This window comes from Bombina bombina, chromosome 1 (genome assembly GCF_027579735.1).
Source record: "Bombina bombina isolate aBomBom1 chromosome 1, aBomBom1.pri, whole genome shotgun sequence".
Classification (NCBI taxonomy): domain Eukaryota; kingdom Metazoa; phylum Chordata; class Amphibia; order Anura; family Bombinatoridae; genus Bombina; species Bombina bombina.
In genome coordinates this window covers 446,219,940-446,243,417 of record NC_069499.1, presented here as the reverse complement: position 1 = coordinate 446,243,417, position 23,478 = coordinate 446,219,940, and positions in this window count along the sequence as shown.

Genomic DNA, 23,478 nt, shown 5'->3' with positions numbered 1-23,478 from the left:
CTAGCCGAGAGAAATTAAATGAGCATTGAATAAAATGTACTGCTTTGCTTAAATTAAAAGCTTTCGGAGAGATTACGAGTCTTGCGTTAGCCTTAAAAAGCAGCGTTGAGAGGTCCAAACACTGCTTTCTTCCTAACGCTGGTATTACGAGTCTTGCAAGTACAGGTGTACCGCTCACTTTTTTGGCCAGACTTGAAAATAACGCAAATCCACTTACGTCCATTGCGTATCCTATATTTTCAATGGGATTTGCCTAACGCCGGTATTACGAGTCTTCCAAAAAGTGAGCGGGACAGCCTCTCCTGTCAAGACTGATACCGCATTTAAAAGTCAGTAGTTAGGAGTTTTATGGGCTAATGCCGTAATATAAAACTCTTAACTAAAGTGCTAAAAAGTACACTAACACCCATAAACTACCTATTAACCCCTAAACCGAGCCCCCCCCCCCCCTACATCGCAAACACTAAAAAAATATTTTTAACCCCTAATCTGCCGAACCGGACATTGCCGCCACTATAAAATATTTCTTAACCCCTAAACCGCCGCCCTCCAGCATCGCAAACACTAGTTACATTTTATTAACCCCTAATCTGCCGTTCCTAATATCGCCAACACCTACCTACATTTATTAACCCCTAATTTGCCACCCCCAATGTCGCCGCCACTATATTAAATTTATTAACCCCTAAATCTAAGTCTAACCCTAACCCTAACACTCCCATAACTTAAATATAATTTAAATAAATCTAAATAAAATAACTATCATTAACTAAATTATTCCTATTTAAAACTAAATACTTACCTATAAAATACTAATAGTTACATTGTAGCTATCTTAGGGTTTATTTTTATTTTACAGGCAAGTTTGTATTTATTTTAACTAGGTACGATAGTTATTAAATAGTTATTAACTATATAATAGCTACCTAGTTAAAATAAATTCAAATTTACCTGTAAAATAAATCCTAACCTAAGTCACAATTACACCTATCACTACACTATAATTAAATTAATTACCTAAACTAACTATAATTAAATACAATTGAAAAAAATTATCTAAAGTACGAAAACCCCCCCACTAAATTACAGAAAATAATAAAATAATTACAAGTTTTTATAACTAATTACACCTAATCTAATCCCCTTAATAAAATAAAAAAGCCCCCCAAAATAATAAAAAGCCCTACCCTATACTAAATTACAAATAGCCCTTAAAAGGGCCTTTTGCAGGGCATTGCTCCAAAGTAATCAGCTCTATTACCTGTAATAAAAAATACAATACCCCCCCAACATTAAAACCCACCACCCACACACCCAACCCTACTCTAAAACCCACCCAATGCCCCCTTAATAAAACCTAACACTAACCCCTTGAAGATCACCCTACCTTGAGAAGTCTTCACCCAGCTGGGCCGAAGTCCTCAGCGAAGCCGGGCGAAGTGGTCCTCCAGACAGGCAGAAGTCTTCATCGAAGCCGGCCAGAAGAGGTCCTCCAGACGGGCAGAAGTCTTCATCCAGGCGGCATCTTCTATCTTCATCCATCCGGCACGGAGCGGGTCCATCTCCAAGACATCCGACGCGGAGCATCCTCTTCAAACGAAGTCCAACTGAAGAATGAAGGTTCCTTTAAATGACGTCATCCAAGATGGCGTCCCTTGAATTCCGATTGGGTGATAGAATTCTATCAGCCAATCGAAATTAAGGTAGAAAAATTGGCTGATCCAAAAAAATAACAAAGCCCCCCAAAATAAAAAAATGCCCTACCCTAATCTAAAATAAAAAGTTAACAGCTCTATTACCTTACCAGCCTTTAAAAGGGCTTTTTGCTGGGCATGCCCCAAAGTAAACAGCTCTTTTGCCTGTAAAAAAAATATACAATACCCCCCCAACATTTCAACCCACCACCCACATACCCCTAATCTAAACCACCCAAAACCCCCTTTAAAAAACCTAACACTAAGCCCCTGAAGATCTTCCTACCTTGTAGGAAGGTAGGATTGAATCAGCCAATCAGATTCAAGTTCAATCGGATTGGCTGATCCAATCAGCCAATCAGATTGAGCTTGCATTCTATTGGCTGTTCCGATCATTATTCAGACCATTCAATAACTGCCAGTATACTGGGCTCTTTGTAAATGGCAGGTGCCAGGTTATGTATTAGGAAATCAATCCCTGCCTGATTCATCTGAAGTACTCACATATCTACATATTTTATATATAGTAATCTTGTCAGAATCAGAAACCACCATAATGACAGTCTTATCTGGGCTAGATGCTTATATACAATGATGTATGCAAATGGAAAATGTGTGCAGCTATATGAGGGATAAGAAACTAACACGGGGAAGGCTGAATTATGGTTTACACTAGCAAAAAAATAAACCTAAAGCATTCAAAATGAACGTTTTAGTGATATAAAGCAGCCTAGTTATGTTATTAAGCTTTGGTGGTAAACACTACATTTAAACAAGTACATTTGCACATACACATTTTGATGGTAGGGTATCGGATTCAATTTCTCATGCCTTGTATAAGATTTTTCAATTTTATAATAATCAGAATTTTCTTTATATTATGACATTTTTGTAAAGATCGTTAAACCCTTAGGGCCAGATTACAAGTGATGCACTAAATACATTTTTAAATATATATTTCTATACATATATCTGATTATGTTTCTGTTTCTGAAGGTATAGATATATACATTTATATATATATATATATATATATATATATATATATATATATATACATATACAGTATATATACCTGTATATATACCTGTATATATATATATATATATAAATACAAAGAACATTGGAATGTCAATATTTACATTAAATACACAGTAAAAAACATAAAATATAATTTTCTTCAAGTTTTAAGGTATTTGAGAAGAAAGGGCTCCAAAGTTTATACATATATGTTATACATTATGAACTAAGAAACTGAAAGATATATTTAGTTCTTATTAAGTAACTACACAATATCACAATATTTTTCCTTTGAACATCTAGGCTATGATCGGGTCTCATATTTTAGCATTTGACAGAGCACCAGAGTGTTCAATCCAGAGTCAATTGTTTCAGTGAAAAGAGGTACAAATTGATTTGACTATCTACATGCACATGTACTGAGAAAAGCTGTGTTTCTCAGCTGTTGTACCAGGTCCAGTAGGGCTTATTCATTAACAATTTATTTATTTCATAAGAGGGTGAGAGTCCATGAGCCATCACATGTGGGATTAAAGTCCAGTCTAATAGGAGGAAGCAAAACACCCAACAGAACAGAACTTTAATCCCTCACACTTTCCCATGATCCCTGAGTCAATCTGTGCTTTCAGGAAGTAGTGATGGGGAAACTTGAAGTGCTGATCTTATACCTCCTGAACCGTCAATGCCTCACTCTCATTAGCTTTAGAGCTGATGATAAACATACTTAGGGCTCCATGTACTAAGCAGTCAGCGAGCTACCCGCAACAAATCTCGCGTCAAAACTCGCAAACTGATATGTACAAAGTCGTCAACTATGTTCAAACTTGCATCTTTAAAATTGCGAGCGTACTTATCCGCCAAACCTCGCTACCTCTCCATTTTTCACTGTAATTAGACACATTTGACCACCAACTCGCCAAAAACTAATGTACTAAAAAATCTATTTGTCCGCTCGCTACAATTTCCGCTCCCACCTCGTTATTTTTGCCTCGCCACCTTTTAGGTGGCGGGCAAGGTACAAAACAATAGGAAAGTCAATCTAGACGCCAGTCTAGACATATATAAAAGGCAGTAATATCAGCATTGTACAGCATAACTGGCGTCTAATTTGTCTCTCATTTCCATGTACATAAATTGCGCCAAATTTGTCGACTGTAATTAAAGAGTAATCTATATTTTAAATTTGTATTGTATAGTTGTCAATCTTTATAATTATTTTTATATTAATATGTATATATTATCAGATCCAGATGAAGCCATATCCAAATTGTAAATAAATATTACAAAAATAACGCTCTGTTATCACTCTTCAAAAAATTTTGAACAATAATAAAGTTGTTTAGATAAGTTGAACTTTTATAGGAGCAAAATTCTATTCCCGCGACTACTATGATGTTCGTGACACCTTGCATGTCACGTGTTAATAATTGGCCAGACAATTCAACTGAAAGTTAAGTACATCAGCTTAGTCGCGGCGAGCGAGGCGTCAAATTTATCAATAATCCGCCACTGCTCGCGGCGGGCTAGACTTGTCTATTTATTGGGGGATTATTAGTACATAGTGACAGCGGACACCATTTCGCCCGCGGCGAGTAACGGCGAGTTTATCCGCCTCTAAAATGACGGATGAATTGACAGCTTAGTACATGAAGCCCTTAATTTACCTAGACAATCTACCAAAAAATATCTATTTAGGAGATCCAAATAAGAAAGGGAGAGAGAGAGAAAGAGAGATATCTGTAGAGATTAATACACATTTGCAAATTGTAACTGTAATTAATTGCTAGAAAATCCCACTATACACTATTCCAAGCATAATAAAAATAAGTGGAGCCCAATTGCATGGCTTCTGGGTGCAGTCATCATAATTGCTCTTAAAATCAGCGTTAAACAACCTTTTTCCGGACCAAGGCACACTTCAATGAGAAAAAAAATCTGAGGCACACTAACATGCTTCTTTTAACTTAAGTAATAGGTTGTATAATACCTTGTATTATATTCTAACACAACTGAGCCAGTTCTAGTCCAGGGCTGTATATATAAAACATGATTAAGGATATTTTCAGTAAAACACATCAGCTAAGAATTTTCCTGCATCCGTTTTTATTTGAGTGTTTTTACTAACTGTATAGACACACGGGCTGGTAACCCATTCACCAATCTATTTCAAAGACATTAAGGGCTGCATTACAAATGGAGAGTTATTTAAAGATCCTTACGCACTCGTAAACCCGATCACATATTCTCAAGTGCGCTAACCCAACATGAAAATATTAATATTTCACGTTCCAATGTTCTACACATAGCAGAATATGTTCTATTCATTCATAAATACATATTTCTACATATATCTGATGGTATTTTGGTTCAATATATATCTATACATACATAATTATAAATAGGTATAGATATCACAATAACAAGAGTATTGCATTGAGCAATGATACTTTTTTATTGGACTAACTATACCTTTATAAGAAGACAAGCTTTCGGAAGAATGTCCTCCTTTTCAGACTTGAAAAAGGAAGACATTCCTCCGAAAGCTTGTCATCTTATAAATGTATAGTTAGTCCAATAAAAAAGTATCATTGCTCAATGCAATACTCTTGTTATTTTAAGATCTAAATCTCTGGATTAACACGGCTATTCCAATCAACGTATATAGGTATAGATATATATAGGAATATCTATTTATAAATACATGGAACATATTGCTCTTTGTGCAGAACATAGGAATGTGAAATATTTACAATAGATACACTTTAATAAGAGCCAAATGCGCACTGGTATTACAAGCTGAATATGACAGGATTAGGGAACATATTTGGTTTATTGAGATAGAAACAAAGATTTGCCTTTACTAAAACATTTTGCTATTTGCAATAATGCTGATCTGAATTGCTTCTCATACATGGGAATAGATAAGCATAGGGTGCATTGGAGGGGAGACAACTCCCATAAGGAACTCCTCAAAAAAGAGAGCAAGTGGATTTTACAGTTAAAAACCCTTCAACCCTATGGGGCCAATTTATTAATGTGCAGACGGACATGATCTGTTGTAGCGGCATTTATCATACACTGTCGGCATTTAACATTGCAGAAGCATTTCTAGTGAAATGCTTGTGCAATGCCGCCCCCTGCAGATTCGCAGCCAATTGTCCGCTAGCAGGGGGTGTCAATCAACCTGATCGTATCCGATCGGGCTGATTGCTGTCCGCCGCCTCAGAGGTGACGGACAAGTTAAGGATCAGCGTTTTTAAGGCTTGCGTGGAAACAGCTGCATTGGGGCCAATACAGGGCTTGATAAATCAGCCTCTATGGCTTAAATCTTGAATTAGATATTGGTTGCTTTCTTAATGATTAATAGTTAATTGTTAACTATTATTTTTTGTAATTTCCCTGTTTTAATATTATCTCTTTATATTATGTATTATGAATCATTCATTTGAATTCATGTATGGTATGCACGTACAATTTCTGACTAGTTGCTACTCTTTTTTGAATTATGTGTGTTTTTAACTTTATTACATATCAATTTCTATTCTAGAAGGTTAAAGAATATATTTATACCTCTAGTCTTTGTAAAGTGTGCTCTTGGCTGCTTCTATACCGCTTCATAAATACAGCTTATGCCTATAGGCTCTAAAAAGTCTATTTTTTCTCTATTCAGCTTCACAATTTAAATAAATATTTCTGCTAACATTGACGCTATTTTCAATTTAATATTGAGGTCTTTTAGACATTCCCCTTTTTTGCACACGCCAGTACTGATATTGGAAGGGGTATATATAGCGGCAAGAGTCCGCTGTTTCTTAGAGCTTGAAAAAGTCCCTTACGGACTGAAACGCGTTGCTCTATTTGTGTTTGTTTTTGGGACTTTATGCATTCATGGACTTTCACCAGCCATTGAATTATATGTGAATCATACTGTGTATTTTGCTACTACACTTTAAATTGATGTATGTTTGATTACTGTGTGTGATTACTAAAGTGCAACATTGTTTTTACTGTTTTTTATTGGATATAGATTAAATGTAACAATTTGCTTTTTTTGCATTCTGTCTAATAGTTACTAATTAATCTGCAATTTGCAGCGCTACAGTATTTTCTCTCTTTAGAGAGTATCTATACTCTGTATTATAAGTTGAGCGCAATGTGAATGTGACCTCGCATTCGCATTTCATGGAAGCGCGCTTTTATAGGCTCCAATGCCAATAGACACAGCATAGAACCTAGAGCAGCGAAGGGGATAAGTCGCGCACCGATGGGCACCATATTTAAAATGTATATGAATTTATACATATATAGTTATGTGTTTATATATGTGTACACACATTAACACATAAATATATATGTAAATAAACATATTCATATATTTACAGCTTAAAAACAGTCCCCATAGCCTTCAATGTAAAGGTGCTTTTCAGTGCCGTTTTTTTCTAACACAATGCAGTTGTTTAAAAAAAAAAAAAAAAAGATTCTTGTAATTTTTATTTAACAAAATGAACACTACACTTTATTTTGGGGGACATTTATTTAATTAACCAGATGTCTGACCTCTAGTTAATGAATTTGAGCAAAGTGTTACTGCAAGCTTGCAGTAGCATTAACCAGCCACTTGTAATGGCTAGTTATTTAACGTGCACCCGTAAACAGGCAAATTTGTCCCTTTAGGGTGGCGCACGTTAAATTAGCTCTCCACTTGTAATCAAGCTCTAAATATAAATATTGCATAAATATAATTTTACGTTTTCATCTACCTATGTATTTATGCGTTTATATGTGTATATATGTCTGCAAATACATATATACAGATATAATTACATAAATGTATCTGTACACACTTATAATAAAAAAATAATATATATATATATATATATATATATACATATAGACATATTTAGACATGTATATGTATGTATATCTATGTTAAAGCCCTTTGCCAGACATTTTCTTTTTTCTTACACCTGATACCACATTTCTTTGAGCCCCTATAACTTTTCAATGCAATTTTTTATATCATTTCTGTTGGATGGGTTTATTATGAGTGTAACTGTACTTCTAAATGTATTTTTCTAGCGAAGTTAGCGAGAGCGGGAGCGTTAAAAACACTCCACTTTGGGGGCGGAGCCTAGCTGGTCAGGGAGATGGCTGCATAATCCAGTAGCTCCTAAGCCCTACTTCCAAACCGCACCGCATAGACCTGGGGGATCGCCACAAAAACGGCAACACAGGTGCATGAAAGGCCGGTGAACACACTGGGCAAAAAATTGGATCGTTTCGAGCACACACCGCAAAAACAAATCAGTTTTTCCGAAACCTCTGCCACTACACACTTTCCACACAGGGGCAGAGCCTGGAGCCGGCCCTTAGCTGCCACCTTCCTCAGCTGCTTTTACAAAAGGAGATCCACCACACAGGGCACTGTCTTGGAACTCCCCAGCCTGAACCTTCTATAAGCTACAGGAAACAGGCTTCTCTACACAGGGGACACTGGAAGAACACAGAAGTGAGCTGGCTCCTGCATACACACAAGTGCCACAGCACACTGAATGCACTGCCAAACTTTAGAACAGTTGGGGCATTTTAGGCACAAATCTCAGGTCCCTCACTATCCAAAACCCCTGTGCTAAGCCTCAGCATATAGGTTACTATCTCAGGTGGGGAAACTCGCCTTCTACAATACTTTACACTCATACTGTGTTGGGGCTTGGACTGCGACAGCCTGCAGGGCTACTTTGACCTCACACTGTCACCCCACTCTGCACGCACCTGCCTTTAGGCATCAGAACCCACCCTGACATTAAGCACCTCTGGATATGCCTGGCCGCAGAAACTCTAAAACAAACAACGTAAACAGCTCCAAGCTAATGCAACAATTCCTCAAACAACAAGACCTAGCCGCAAAATCACCGAAAATGGCCGCACCCACAGAACAGCAGCAACATGAGAGAGAAACTACAAGTGCGCCCGCCATTACGAAAGATGATCTGCAAAACCTATGCACGAAAGATGATTTTAAAGATATCTTAGGAGAGGTCAAAAATTAGTATGGGGAACTAAATAGAGACCTATCTAAAGTCCCACAAAGGGTCTCGGTCTAAGAGGAAAGCCACAACACGGTCAATAATGACATAGAGCACATTTCCAAAGTTGCATACGACCAGGAAGAAACTATACATCAACTGATGGAGAAAGTTGAAGACCTGGACAACAGAGGCAGGTGTAACAACCTGCGCATACGCTAGATCCCAGAGACAATCCAGCCAAACCCCATAGAAGACTGCCTCCAGGACTTGTTCAGGACCCTGAAGGGTCCAAAGAGCACCGCAGATATACGCATTGAAAGAGCCCACAGGGCCCTGAGAGCAAAGCCCCCCGAAGGCGCCCCCTCGGGACATAATTGTAAAGCTATTAGATTTCAAGGACAGAGAAGAAATCTTGAGACAGGCCAGACAAAAACAAAAAGTAACACACGCTGGATTCCACATCCAGATATTCGCAGACCTCAGTCCAGCAACACTGCAGAAGAGGAGGGAGCTGAGCTTCATCACCACAGTCTTGAGGTAGCAGCAGATCCCGTACCGGTGGGGATTCCCGGTCAGCATTGCCGCATCTAAGGTAGATACAACAGCCATCCTCAGGTCTCTGGAGGACCTGCCAAGATTCAACAAAACTTTCCAACTCAACATCATGCACCCAGAGGACCGCCAATTCTCCCCCAGAGACTCTCAGCGGATAAACAACCAACCGCACGAAACTCACAACTCTGCCAGCCCAGGGCCTCACTCTGTACCTGAAAGTGTGACCCAGGTCTCGATGCCCACTAGATCCATGGCATCTCCCACCTCAAACTGACATTCCATTCTAACCAAGGCGGTTATAGGTCGTATGACATAACATTCTTTTCTTTCTCCACAATTCTTTAGGTTTGGAAGTGGGGATGCTACCCCAATTGTTTTTTTTTTTTTTTTTTTTTTTTTTTATTCCAAGTTCTTTTTTATTTAAATAGTTTGGCAAACATATAACAAGGATTAGTCAAGATATAAAGAATATGACAATCTTATATGTAACATAATGACCATTTCCAGTTAACAACATTAATCAGTAAGAGAAGAAAAAACAAATTCTTTTTAAACAAAACAGGGAGTGGCCTTGACGGCCAGAGAGAGGGAAGGGGGAGACATAGAAAAAATGAAAATGAAAGAATTCAGGTAAAATAGAATACAATACATTTGAGTTAAACTGGGTTGAATTGAGAAGTACCAGCTAAAGTAGTAAGAGGGGGTAGGTGTTCTCCTATATGGATATCAGTTATGAAAATTCATGTACTCACAGGGAAATAGTTACGTCAGTAGGGGTAATCCACTGACTGATGTCACTGTTTTCGTATATTGTGTCCACATATCTTGGGCAATAAGAAATATGTCTCTGGAGTCCAGCCTGAAAGATCTATACTCTTCCAATTCTATAAGGTCGGTGACTTTGAGTCTCCAAAGTGTTACATTTGGTGGATCTGGGGATTTCCAGGATTTAGCAATGAGGGATTTGGCACTATTTGTGAGGATGCGTAATAGGGTGCTGTGGGCTTTAGAGGGTAGCTTAATATGTTTATTTAAGAGAAATATTAGCGGATCTAATGGTAATGTAAGCTGAAAGATTTTTTCAATTTCCCCTATGAGGGTTCTCCAGTATGAGTTTATGCTGTTGCACCACCACCACATGTGGCCCATGCCACTGCCAACGTGGCCACAGCGCCAGCATCGATTACTTGTTGTGGGGTACAATTTATGCAAACGTCTGGGGGTGAGGTACCAGTTATGAAGGATTTTATAGTTCATCTCCAGCATAGCTGCCGAGGATGAAGAAGATTTGGTGTTAATAAAAATAGAGGATGCTGTATGAGGTAGGATGATGACTCCTAGTTCCCTTTCCCAGGACTCAATAGTTTCCGGTAAATTGCCAGGAGGGGGGTGGGATAGTATAGAATATATCTTGGATAGGGTGTGATTTAAGGAGATAGGGGATGATAATAGAGTCTCAAGCTTAGTCTTAGGTCTGAGCATATTGTAGAAATATTTGTGTGAAGTGATATAATGGTGAAGTCTCCTGTAATTGAACCAGTTATGGGCCCAGTCAAAGTTTAATTCTTGTAGTTTTGCCTGAGAGTGCAGGTGATCGTTATCAGAGAGGTGATGAATCGCCACATCAGGGGAAGGGGTAACATGCAAGGAATGGGTTCTTAGCTCTGTCAGAGAGAACTCAGGGTTGTGTACTAACGAGGTAAGCGGGGAGGGTCTGGAAGAAAGGTATGGATTGGTCGCGTTTGCCCTCTCCCATTGAATTAGGGTTTCCTTAGTGATAGGGTTATCTAAGTTTTTAGCTGTGGGTGCGGATCGGGGAGTCCAGCACATGGAATGTAAGTGTAAATCTTCATGTAAGTGTTCCTCAAGCGAGATCCACCTTTTCTGAGTCTTATGGACCCTCCAGTCGAGTATTCGCTGGATGAAAATAGCAGATCTATAAAGCTCTAAGTTAGGGACCCCGAGGCCGCCATGTATACGAGGGGTTAGCATTATTCGCTTATTAATCCTTGAGTGACCGCCTCTCCATATGAATGAACTAAATAGTTGTTGTAAATTCTTAAGGTAATGGGGAGGAAGTGGGACAGGGAGGGTTTGTAGCAGGTATAGAAGTCTGTGGATGGCTGTCATTTTTATGGCATTAATTCTGCCAATCCATGATAGGTGTCTTGAGTGCCACGACGAGAGCTCCCTCTCTAGGGATATCTTTAGGGGGGCATAGTTTAGATTAAAGATAGTCTCTAAATCCTCAGTGAGGTGGATACCTAGGTATCGTAAGGAGGTTCTACACCTGCGGAAGGGGCAAAGTAATTCAATTTGTTGAGCAAGAGTATGTGGTAGTGAGACACCAATGTATTCTGATTTGGCCTGATTAATGAGGAAATTGGTTAGTTTATTAAAAAGCGAAAGTTCCTCTAGAAGGATAGGGATCGATGTGTCGGGAGAAGTGAGGGAGAACAGCACATCGTCTGCAAAAAGGGATAATTTATAGGTCTCACCACCTACTGTTATGCCCTTGATATCTGGGTTTAGTCTGATCTTAGTGGCAAATGTCTCTAATAGGCATACAACCAAGAGTGGGGATAAGGGGCATCCCTGCCTAGTACCATTCGAAATCGGAATGGCGAGGAAAGGATACCATTTAAGGAGATTCGAGCACTAGGATTATGGTATAGGGCAAAAATTCTGTGAATCATGAGCTCCCCTAACCCCATGGTCTGTAAGGTGGATTTGAGGAAGGACCATCGGACCCGATCAAAGGCCTTCTCCGCGTCGGTGGATAACCAGATCGCGGGAAGGCCTCGTTTTTTAGAATGCCATAAGAGGTGGAGGTTGCGGACCGTATTATCTTTTGCCTCCCTGAAGGGAATGAATCCCACCTGATCCTGATGGATTAAGGATGGGAGATGTTGGTTCAATCTAGTTGCTATCATTTTGGCGTAAATTTTTACATCTGCATTTAGCAGGGAGATCGGTCTGTAGTTGGGAATAGAATCGGGGGATTTATTAGGTTTGGGAATTACGGAGATATGTGCTAGAAGGGATTGGGGAGAGAAGAATTTATTATTGTCAATATCGGTGAAATGGGCCAACAGGTGGGGGGCAAGGGTATCTCTAAATTTGGAATAATATGAGTGGCCAAAGCCATCAGGGCCTGGAGCCTTGCCCGGAGGGAAGGAGAGGATGGCGTTTTGTAGTTCTTTTAACGTGAAAGGTGATTCCAGGTCAGATTTTTGTTCTGTCGTCAGGGAGGGGAGGTGTAGGGAGGTCAAGTAGTCAGTGATTTCGTCTGGGGAAGGGGGGGTACTAGTGTTATCTAAGTTATAAAGGTCTTTGTAATATGAACGAAATTGGTTCGCGATATCAGAAGAGGTGGACCAAGCCTTGCCTGTTTTGTCTTTTATGGACATAATGTAACCCCTCGAGGCTCTATTGCGTAGTAGACGAGCTAATAGTTTACCTTGTTTATTTCCCCCTTCGTAAAACCTTCTTCTGAGAAAAAGAGCTCTACGTTTGGCCTCCAAACCCAAAAGGAGGGTTAGCTGACCTTGTTTGTGTTTAATATGTTCGAGTAGGGAGGGGCTATTGGGGAATCTTTTATGGGAGTCTTGTAGTTTTTCTAATTCTTCTAAGAGGTTTCTAAGTGCAAGAGTGTTTTGTTTATTTCTTTCAGCTTTGATCGCTATGAGCTCTCCTCTAAGTACACATTTGTGGGCTTCCCACACATTGAGGGGAGAAACGTCTGGGGTGGTGTTAGAAATGAAATAGGATTCCAGAGTCTTAGGCCTAGATTTAGAGTTCGGCGGTAGCCGTCAAAACCAGCGTTAGAGGCTCCTAACGCTGGTTTTGGCCGCCCGCTGGTATTTGGAGTCAGTGATTAAAGGGTCTAACGCTCACTTTACAGCCGCGACTTTTCTATACCGCAGATCCCCCTACGCCATTTGCGTAGCCTATCTTTTCAATGGGATCTTTCTAACGCTGGTATTTAGAGTCGTTTCTGCAGTGAGCGTTAGAGCTCTAACGACAAGATTCCAGCCGCCTGAAAATAGCAGGAGTTAAGAGCTTTCTGGCTAACGCCAGTTTATAAAGCTCTTAACTACTGTACCCTAAAGTACACTAACACCCATAAACTACCTATGTACCCCTAAACCGAGGTCCCCCCACATCGCCGCAACTCGATTAAAAATTTTAACCCCTAATCTTCCGACCGCCACCTACGTTATACTTATGTACCCCTAATCTGCTGCCCCTAACCCCGCCGACCCCTATATTACATTTATTAACCCCTAATCTGCCCCCCACAACATCGCCGCCAGCTACTTAAAATAATTAACCCCTAATCTTCCGACCGCAAAGCGCCGCCACCTACGTTATCCCTATGTACCCCTAATCTGCTACCCCTAACACCGCCGACCCCTATATTATATTTATTATCCCCTAATCTGCCCCCCTCAACGTCGCCGACACCTGCCTACACTTATTAACCCCTAATCTGCCGAGCGGACCGCACCGCTACTATAATAAAGTTATTAACCCCTAACCCGCCTCACTAACCCTATCATAAATAGTATTAACCCCTAATCTGCCCTCCCTAACATCGCCGACACCTAACTTCAATTATTAACCCCTAATCTTCCGATCGGAGCTCACCGCTATTCTAATAAATGTATTAACCCCTAAAGCTAAATCTAACCCTAACACTAACACCCCCCTAACTTAAATATAATTTTAATCTAACGAAATAAATTAACTCTTATTAAATAAATTAATCCTATTTAAAGCTAAATACTTACCTGTAAAATAAATCCTAATATAGCTACAATATAAATTATAATTATATTATAGCTATTTTAGGATTAATATTTATTTTACAGGCAACTTGGTATTTATTTTAACTAGGTACAATAGCTATTAAATAGTTAAGAACTATTTAATAGTTACCTAGTTAAAATAATAACAAAATTACCTGTAAAATAAATCCTAACCTAAGATATAATTAAACCTAACACTACCCTATCAATAAAATAATTAAATAAACTACCTACAATTACCTACAATTAACCTAACACTACACTATCAATAAATAAATTAAACACAATTGCTACAAATAAATACAATTAAATAAACTAGCTAAAGTACAAAAAATAAAAAAGAACTAAGTTACAGAAAATAAAAAAATATTTACAAACATAAGAAAAATATTACAACAATTTTAAACTAATTACACCTACTCTAAGCCCCCTAATAAAATAACAAAGCCCCCCAAAATAATAAATTCCCTACCCTATTCTAAATTTAAAAAGTTACAAGCTCTTTTACCTTACCAGCCCTGAACAGGGCCCTTTGCGGGGCATGCCCCAAGAAGTTCAGCTCTTTTGCCTGTAAAAGAAAACATACAATACCCCCCCCCCCCAACATTACAACCCACCACCCACATACCCCTAATCTAACCCAAACCCCCCTTAAATAAACCTAACACTAAGCCCCTGATGATCTTCCTACCTTGTCTTCACCATGCCAGGTTCACCGATCCGTCCTGGCTCCAAGATCTTCATCCAACCCAAGCGGGGGCTAGACATCCACTGAAGAAGTCCAGAAGAGGGTCCAAAGTCTTCCTCCTATCCGGCAAGAAGAGGACATCCGGACCGGCAAACATCTTCTCCAAGCGGCATCTTCGATCTTCTTCCATCCGGTGCGGAGCGGGTCCATCTTGAAGCAGGCGACGCGGATCCATCCTCTTCTTCCGATGTCTCCCGACGAATGACGGTTCCTTTAAGGGACGTCATCCAAGATGGCGTCCCTCGAATTCCGATTGGCTGATAGGATTCTATCAGCCAATCGGAATTAAGGTAGGAATTTTCTGATTGGCTGATGGAATCAGCCAATCAGAATCTAGTTCAATCCGATTGGCCGATCCAATCAGCCAATCAGATTGAGCTCGCATTCTATTGGCTGATCGGAACAGCCAATAGAATGCGAGCTCAATCTGATTGGCTGATTGGATCGGCCAATCGGATTGAACTAGATTCTGATTGGCTGATTCCATCAGCCAATCAGAAAATTCCTACCTTAATTCCGATTGGTTGATAGAATCCTATCAGCCAATCGGAATTCGAGGGACGCCATCTTGGATGACGTCCCTTAAAGGAACCGTCATTCGTCGGGAGACATCGGAAGAAGAGGATGGATCCGCGTCGCCTGCTTCAAGATGGACCCGCTCCGCACCGGATGGAAGAAGATCGAAGATGCCGCTTGGAGAAGATGTTTGCCGGTCCGGATGTCCTCTTCTTGCCGGATAGGAGGAAGACTTTGGACCCTCTTCTGGACTTCTTCAGTGGATGTCTAGCCCCCGCTTGGGTTGGATGAAGATCTTGGAGCCAGGACGGATCGGTGAACCTGGCATGGTGAAGACAAGGTAGGAAGATCATCAGGGGCTTAGTGTTAGGTTTATTTAAGGGGGGTTTGGGTTAGATTAGGGGTATGTGGGTGGTGGGTTGTAATGTTGGGGGGGGGGGGTATTGTATGTTTTCTTTTACAGGCAAAAGAGCTGAACTTCTTGGGGCATGCCCCGCAAAGGGCCCTGTTCAGGGCTGGTAAGGTAAAAGAGCTTGTAACTTTTTAAATTTAGAATAGGGTAGGGAATTTATTATTTTGGGGGGCTTTGTTATTTTATTAGGGGGCTTAGAGTAGGTGTAATTAGTTTAAAATTGTTGTAATATTTTTCTTATGTTTGTAAATATTTTTTTATTTTCTGTAACTTAGTTCTTTTTTATTTTTTGTACTTTAGCTAGTTTATTTAATTGTATTTATTTGTAGCAATTGTGTTTAATTTATTTATTGATAGTGTAGTGTTAGGTTAATTGTAGGTAATTGTAGGTAGTTTATTTAATTATTTTATTGATAGGGTAGTGTTAGGTTTAATTATATCTTAGGTTAGGATTTATTTTACAGGTAAATTTGTTATTATTTTAACTAGGTAACTATTAAATAGTTCTTAACTATTTAATAGCTATTTTACCTGGTTAAAATAAATACCAAGTTGCCTGTAAAATAAATATTAATCCTAAAATAGCTAAAATATAATTATAATTTATATTGTAGCTATATTAGGGTTTATTTTATAGGTAAGTATTTAGCTTTAAATAGGAATCATTTATTTAATAAGAGTTAATTTATTTCGTTATATGTAAATTATATTTAAGTTAGGGGGGTGTTAGTGTTAGGGTTAGACTTAGCTTTAGGGGTTAATACATTTATTAGAATAGCGGTGAGCTCCGATCGGAAGATTAGGGGTTAATAATTGAAGGTAGGTGTCGGCGATGTTAGGGAGGGCAGATTAGGGGTTAATACTATTTATGATAGGGTTAGTGAGACGGATTAGGGGTTAATAACTTTATTATAGTAGCGCTCAGGTCCGCTCGGCAGATTAGGGGTTAATAAGTGTAGGTAGGTGTCGGCGACGTTGTGGGGGGCAGATTAGGGGTTAATAAATATAACATAGGGGTCGGCGATGTTAGGGCAGCAGATTAGGGGTACATAGGGATAACGTAGGTTGCGGCGGTTTACGGAGCGGAAGATTAGGGGTTAAAACTGTAATGCAGGGGTCAGCGATAGCGGGGGCGGAAGATTAGGGGTTAATAAGTGTAAGGTTAGGGGTGTTTAGACTTGGGGTTCATGTTAGGGTGTTAGGTGCAGACGTAGGAAGTGTTTCCCCATAGGAAACAATGGGGCTGCGTTAGGAGCTGAACGCTGCTTTTTTGCAGGTGTTAGGTTTTTTTTCAGCTCAAACAGTCCCATTGTTTCCTATGGGAGAATCGTGCACGAGCACGTTTTTGAGGCTGGCCGCGTCCGTAAGCAACTCTGGTATCGAGAGTTGCATTTGCGGTAAAAATGCCCTACGCTCCTTTTTTGGAGCCTAACGCAGCATTTGTTTTAACTCTCGATACCAGAGTTAAATTTATGGTGCGGCCAGAAAAAAGCCCGCGGAGCGTTAACAGCCCTTTTACCGCCGAACTCTAAATCTAGGCCTTAGTTATTTGTATTTTAACTATAGGGTCAGATAGGAGTGACTCATCAAGCCTCCACATGCGTTCCTGTCTTTGAGAGGTGGGCCAATTGAGGGAACAGGAGATCATGGCATGGTCTGACCACGTGATGGGCATAATATTGGTGGATTGGACCAGGGCTAAGCTAGTAACATCGATCATCAAATAATCAATGCGGGAGTAGGATTGGTGGGGATATGAATAAAACGTATAATCCTTGACCATGGGATGATGTATTCTCCAAGCATCATGGACGTTTAGCTTGGAGATGTGAGACTTGATCGCTTTTAGAACCTTCTGGGGGATCGCGGATGATCCCGAAGAACAGTCCAGGTTGGGGTCAAATGCTAAATTGAAATCCCCTCCCAAAATTAAACTGCCCCTAGATAATTCAGAGATGGTGTTACAAGATTGAAGGAAAAATTGGGTGTGGCAGGAATTAGGAGCATATATATTGGCGATAGTAATAACTTTATTGAAAAGTTTGCCAGTGATAACAATTAGTCTACCTTCTCTATCTTTGAAGATGTTAGTGATATGGAAGGGGATCTGTTTGCGGATTAGTATTCCCATGCCATTATGTTTAGAAGTATTTGAGGATAAGAACACTTGGCCAAATTTCCTAAGGGACTGTAAGGGTTCTCTGCCTTTCTTGAAATGAGTCTCCTGTATTAGGATGATATCACTTTTTTGTCTATGGTAGTCTCTCAAGGCTTGGGATCTTTTCTGAGGGGTGTTCAATCCCTTAACATTATGGGACATTATTTTAATAGATCTAAGGTGTGTGGCCATAGGAAATATTTGTGAGGGCATTTATATTTCTAAAGGTGCGGGATTGATAGGAGGCTAAATACGCAGTCAGAAGGTGGTAGTATCTGCTAATAATGTGGATTTGGGGTGAAAGGGCCTTGTGATTATATGGAGTGGAGGACACATCATTGTGGGTTGAATGTGAAGTTTTATGGTAACTATGGTGTGAGTAAGTTTGAGGAGAAGCATGATGATAAGTGATTGACCAATGTTTGAGGTAGTTGGGGCGGCTGGGTAGGCTGGTACAGTAAACATTAGAACATTCAAAAACTTGCAATTTAACTATAAAGAACATGAATTCAACAAGTAGAATATGCAGAACAAACAAACATACAAAAGAATGAAAATTCTTCCAACAATAGGTGGTGTGTATTAAGGTTTGCGAGTACACCATTCAGGGGGGAGGAATGATGTCGGGTAACCCTAAATGGCAATCAAACATTAAATGACTAAAAATAAGGCATTGTTAGCAACTGTAGAAATTAAACTAGAATGGACATATTGGAGTAGCAAGGTTATTAAGAACAAAAACAAACAAGCAAAGAAGTCGTTCATACAATACCCCTGGAACAACCTATCATAGAGTCCTTCAGAAAGAAATGTTCCAGCAGAGAAAATGTCCAGAGACAAACCCACGCTTGTGCGCAGGGGGTGTGGATGGTGAATAGAGGGCCTCAGGTTTCTGCAGCTGAAGATGTAGGGCCGGTCTTGCGTCGTTTAGGTTCTACCCTTGACCAACTCGGTCTTTGTTCTCTGGAAGATCCTTCCCTTGAGCAGTCCAGGTCAGGAGCTGGGACAATAATTTTCTCTGAGGGGGGGTCAAAAGATATGTTAAGTTTCCTGGATATATCCTCTAAGTCAGAGAAGTTTTTGTAAATAATCTGTCCTCCATTAAATTAGATAATTAAGCTAAAAGGGAAGCCCCATCGATATTTAATACTCTTTTCCTGAAGGACTTTGGTGATGAAGCGAACCTCTCTTCTGCGCTGGATTGTCTGGGGGCATAGGTCTTGATAGATCTGTAGATTGTGGTTATGGAAAAGGATTGTCCTCCTAGTTCTAGCGGCTTGCCAGATCTCCTCCTTGGTGGTAAACTTTAAAAATCTGATAATAACATCCCTGGGAGGTGCCGGGGGTCTTGCAGGAGGCCTGAGGGCCCTATGGATTCTCTCGATGTCATCATGTTGTATGGGAGGAGCCTGAGGCAGTAGGACATGAAAGAGCTCAGTGACATAGGCCCTAAGTTGTTCTTGAGAAACATCCTCAGGTATTCCCCTAAGTCGCAAATTGTTCCTCCGCCCTCGATTTTCGAGGTCCTCAATTTTATCATTCAGATTTTGCAGCATAGAGTCTTGAATAGATATTTGTTGGGAATTCAGGCTAACCATGTTATTAAGGTGATCGTGTCCCTCTTCCAAGAATTCCATCCTAGAACCAAGGTCATTAAGATCCTTCTTTAGGTCTTTGATTTCGTTTTTAATAAAATTCTTCAAGTCAGCAATATCCAATTTAGATGGGAGACCAGCAATCTGGGACTGAATAGACTGCAAGGGGTCTTGTGTGTTATTGGCAGTGGAGTTAACAGGAGTGGATTCTGTGGCCTGCATAATGGTTGTGCCAGTAGTATCTTGTGGCTGGAAAAAGGATGATACTGAAGGGCCAAGCTGGGTTAATTTGCCTTGTTTTTCAGGTTTATTACCTTTCCTGCCTGCCATACTGGGAGTGAAGATGGCATGAACAGGAAGGGGAGTAAGAATGCCTGGCTTAAATTATGAGAGTGATAATGGTTAGGGGAGATCTAGGAAGCAGTAATTGTAACGGTCTTTAGGGGCACGTAGCAGATTGGAAGGCAGTGGAGGCAGGCCGCGGGGCCTATGAGTGAGAGTGTATCACTAGGCCTCGGTATCCCCGGAGGGAAATGCTGTGTTCCAGTCGGTTCTGTAAGTTGTGAAACAGTCCGGTCTATCCCTGTGCCTCCCTGCTAGTCTTATTCGGGTTCAAAAAGAGTATTTATAGTGTTGTGCTTGCCTGAGTCTGTGACCGCAGTTTGCGGTGTCGTCGCGCTCACCCGATGCAGCCGTGATCTCTGATGCAGCTCCCTGTCACAACTTTTCATCTGTTGCGTGTCAGCGATAGCGAGGCTCAGAACACTTTAGACAGGGTGGATGAGGTGTCGGTATATCGCGGGGATCCCACGTATCAAGGTCTGAGTCGATTGGGGTTTTGAGAGGTCAAGGCATTACATCTGGCGGCAAGATGGCGGTAAGATGGCGGCCGCAGTCGTATAGTAAACAGCCTCAGGCTCCGCCACAGATGTCTTCAGCATATTAGTTATAGTCCATAAGTGGGGCCAGTTGATGCTAGGTTTTAGGTAGGAGTAGGTAAGTCCATATTTAGTATGAAATGCCAATTTAGATGCCTAATAGGGACCAACAGCTCCGGAGCTCAGTCACACAGCGTCCATGCTCCCCCAATTGTTTTTTTTTTTTATTGTTGCAGGACTGTAACTTTTTGTTAATTGAACTCTTCAGTTAGAAAAGAAAAGAAGAAATCAAAACAAAAGAGTTTAAAATTACCTTTATAAGTGTTATTGTATTGTGTTCTTACTGCTTATTACTGTTTTTGCACATCTCAAAAAAAAAATTTGAACCTGTTACATTGTCTCAGTTTGTAGTACAGCAGTAGCTTATATTAATTACCTCATACCAGATACAGTGTAAAACCTACATCAGGCAGACAGGCAATCACTCGGCCCGTAAACCCATACCCGCTAGATCCAACATGGCACATACAATATCCATTACCACCATAAATGTGAAAGGGCTGAATAGTCCGGAAAAGAGGTCCATGGCCTTTAAAGACCTCTACAAAGTCCCCAGTGATATCCTATGTATACAGGAGACACACTTTAAGAGAGGACACAAACCCAAACTCCTCAGCCACAAATCTAGAACAAGCTTTCTGGCTTCGGGCGGTACCAGGAAGGGAGGGGTAGGCATTCTACTTAAAAATTCCCTACACTTTCAAGCAACCCACATAGAGAAAGATAAAGGTGGCAGGTACCTGATTCAGATAGGTTTATTATTCAATAGGCCAATTACCCTTGCAAACATATATCTTCCAAATAAAGAACAGCACACTTTATTCAGACACATAACCAACCTCCTACTAGAACACGCCCAGAGGACACTATTCATGGGGGGGGCGATTTTAATTTATCACTGGACCCGACAATGGACACCTCTACAGGCATCACTAATACCCCTAAACGAGTTAAAAAAATCAGTAACTAATAACCTACACCTACTACGGTTGCACGACATCTGGAGGAACTTTAATCCTGACATCAGGGACTACACCTTTTACTCACACCCACACAACACATATACCAGAATAGATCACATACAGACAGACAAGTTGGGACTTTCCATGATTACTGACTCGCAAATGTTGCTAATAACATGGTCGGATCATGCCCCCGTACAATGCGCGGTGGCATGGCCGGACATGCCACAGCGCCCCTTCATCTGGCAGATGGATGCCTTCCTACTAGGGAATGCACTAACTAAACAGGCTGTAGACCAGTCCATAGATAACTATTTCAGAGAAAATGACACAGACCACATAACCTCAGCCACTCTTTAGGAGGCGCACAAGTGCGTCATAAGAGGTGAACTGATAGTGCACAAATCCAGAGAAAAAAAGTCGAACAGACAAATTATAAATTCTACTATGTCCCAAATTAGGTACTGGGAAAAAGAGCACAAAAAACATCCACAGGCCACCAGCATACTAGAATCCCTGACACAGTCTAGGAAAGACCTTAAAGACCACCTAATCAAAGAACACCAAAAGAAAGCAGCACTGCTGAAACAAAAATACTTTGATATCAAAGATAAAGCGGGGTCTTCTCTCACTAAAACACTTAAGAGAACCCAATTAAATGCACACATCCACTCTATTAGCAACAAACACGGAGATCTTCAAAAGGAGAGTACAAATATAGCAGAAGTGTTCAGACAGTACTATGCAACCCTGTACAATTTAGACAGTACCCCCACCCAACAAGACATAGAAACCTATCTTGAGGACTTGGACTTACCGACCTTAGATAGAGACGAATCAGCCCATCTCAGTGGAGGAAACAAAAAACACGATTAAAGACATGCCTGGATGTTAAAGCCCAGGCCCAGAAGGGTTTAACATGATATACTATAAGACATACATCCACCACCTCGCTTGTCCCTTAACAAACACCTTCAACTCATTAATTCACTCCGGAGGATTCTCAGGTAACTCACTTGAGGCTCACATCACAGTCCTCCCCAAACCAGGGAAAATACCAAATAGACCCGAAAATTTCCGCCCCATATCCCTCTTAAATTCTGACATAAAAATTTTCGCCAAGATACTAGCAACAAGACTAAACAGATACTTACCTAAATTAATAAACACAGACCAGGTGGGCTTCATCCCGGGGAGGGAGGCTAGGGATAACACCCTGAAAACACTACAGATTATTTCCCACGTCCAAGCCACTCACACCCCTACCATTATAGTTTCCACGGACGCAGAGAAAGCCTTCAACCGTGTTAATTGGCTTTTCCTAAAAACAGTAATGCAGAAAATTAAATTCGGTGACAAATTCCTAGAATTAGTATTTTCCCTATATTTGGCTTCCACTGCTAGGGTTAAGGTTAATGGCAATTTGTCAGACAGCTTCAATATATACAATGGCACGAGGCAAGGTTGTCCTCTTTTGCCAGCTTTATTTGCCTTATTCATTGAAACCCTCGCCCAACAGATCAGAAACGACACCCTCTTTACAGGGATTCGTATTGGAGACAAGGAGCACAAGCTGGCGTTATATGCCGACGACGTTCTCCTCACCCTTACTCAGATAGAGTCTTCCCTCCCAGGGACCCTTGAGGCTTTTGAGAAGTTCGGACGGGTCTCTGGATTTCTCCTAAACTTAACAAAATCTGAATATTTAAATATAAATTATGGGGGAAGAGAAATTAATTAATTGATCCCATACTGCCCCCTTAAAAGACAAAGAATCAAACTGAAATACTTGGACATTTACCTAGCACCTAATGTCCAAACAGTATACACAGCTAACTACAAAACTATGGAAAAAACGCTAACCACAGACTTATCAAGCTGGAAAAACAAATCAATATTTAGGATTGGCAGAATAAATGTTGTAAAAATGAATGTTCTGCCAAGACTTCTCTATCTTCTGCAAACCACGCCCATACACCTCCCTATACACTATCTCAACAAAATACAATCACTAATAGAGCAATACATTTGGCAGGGAGC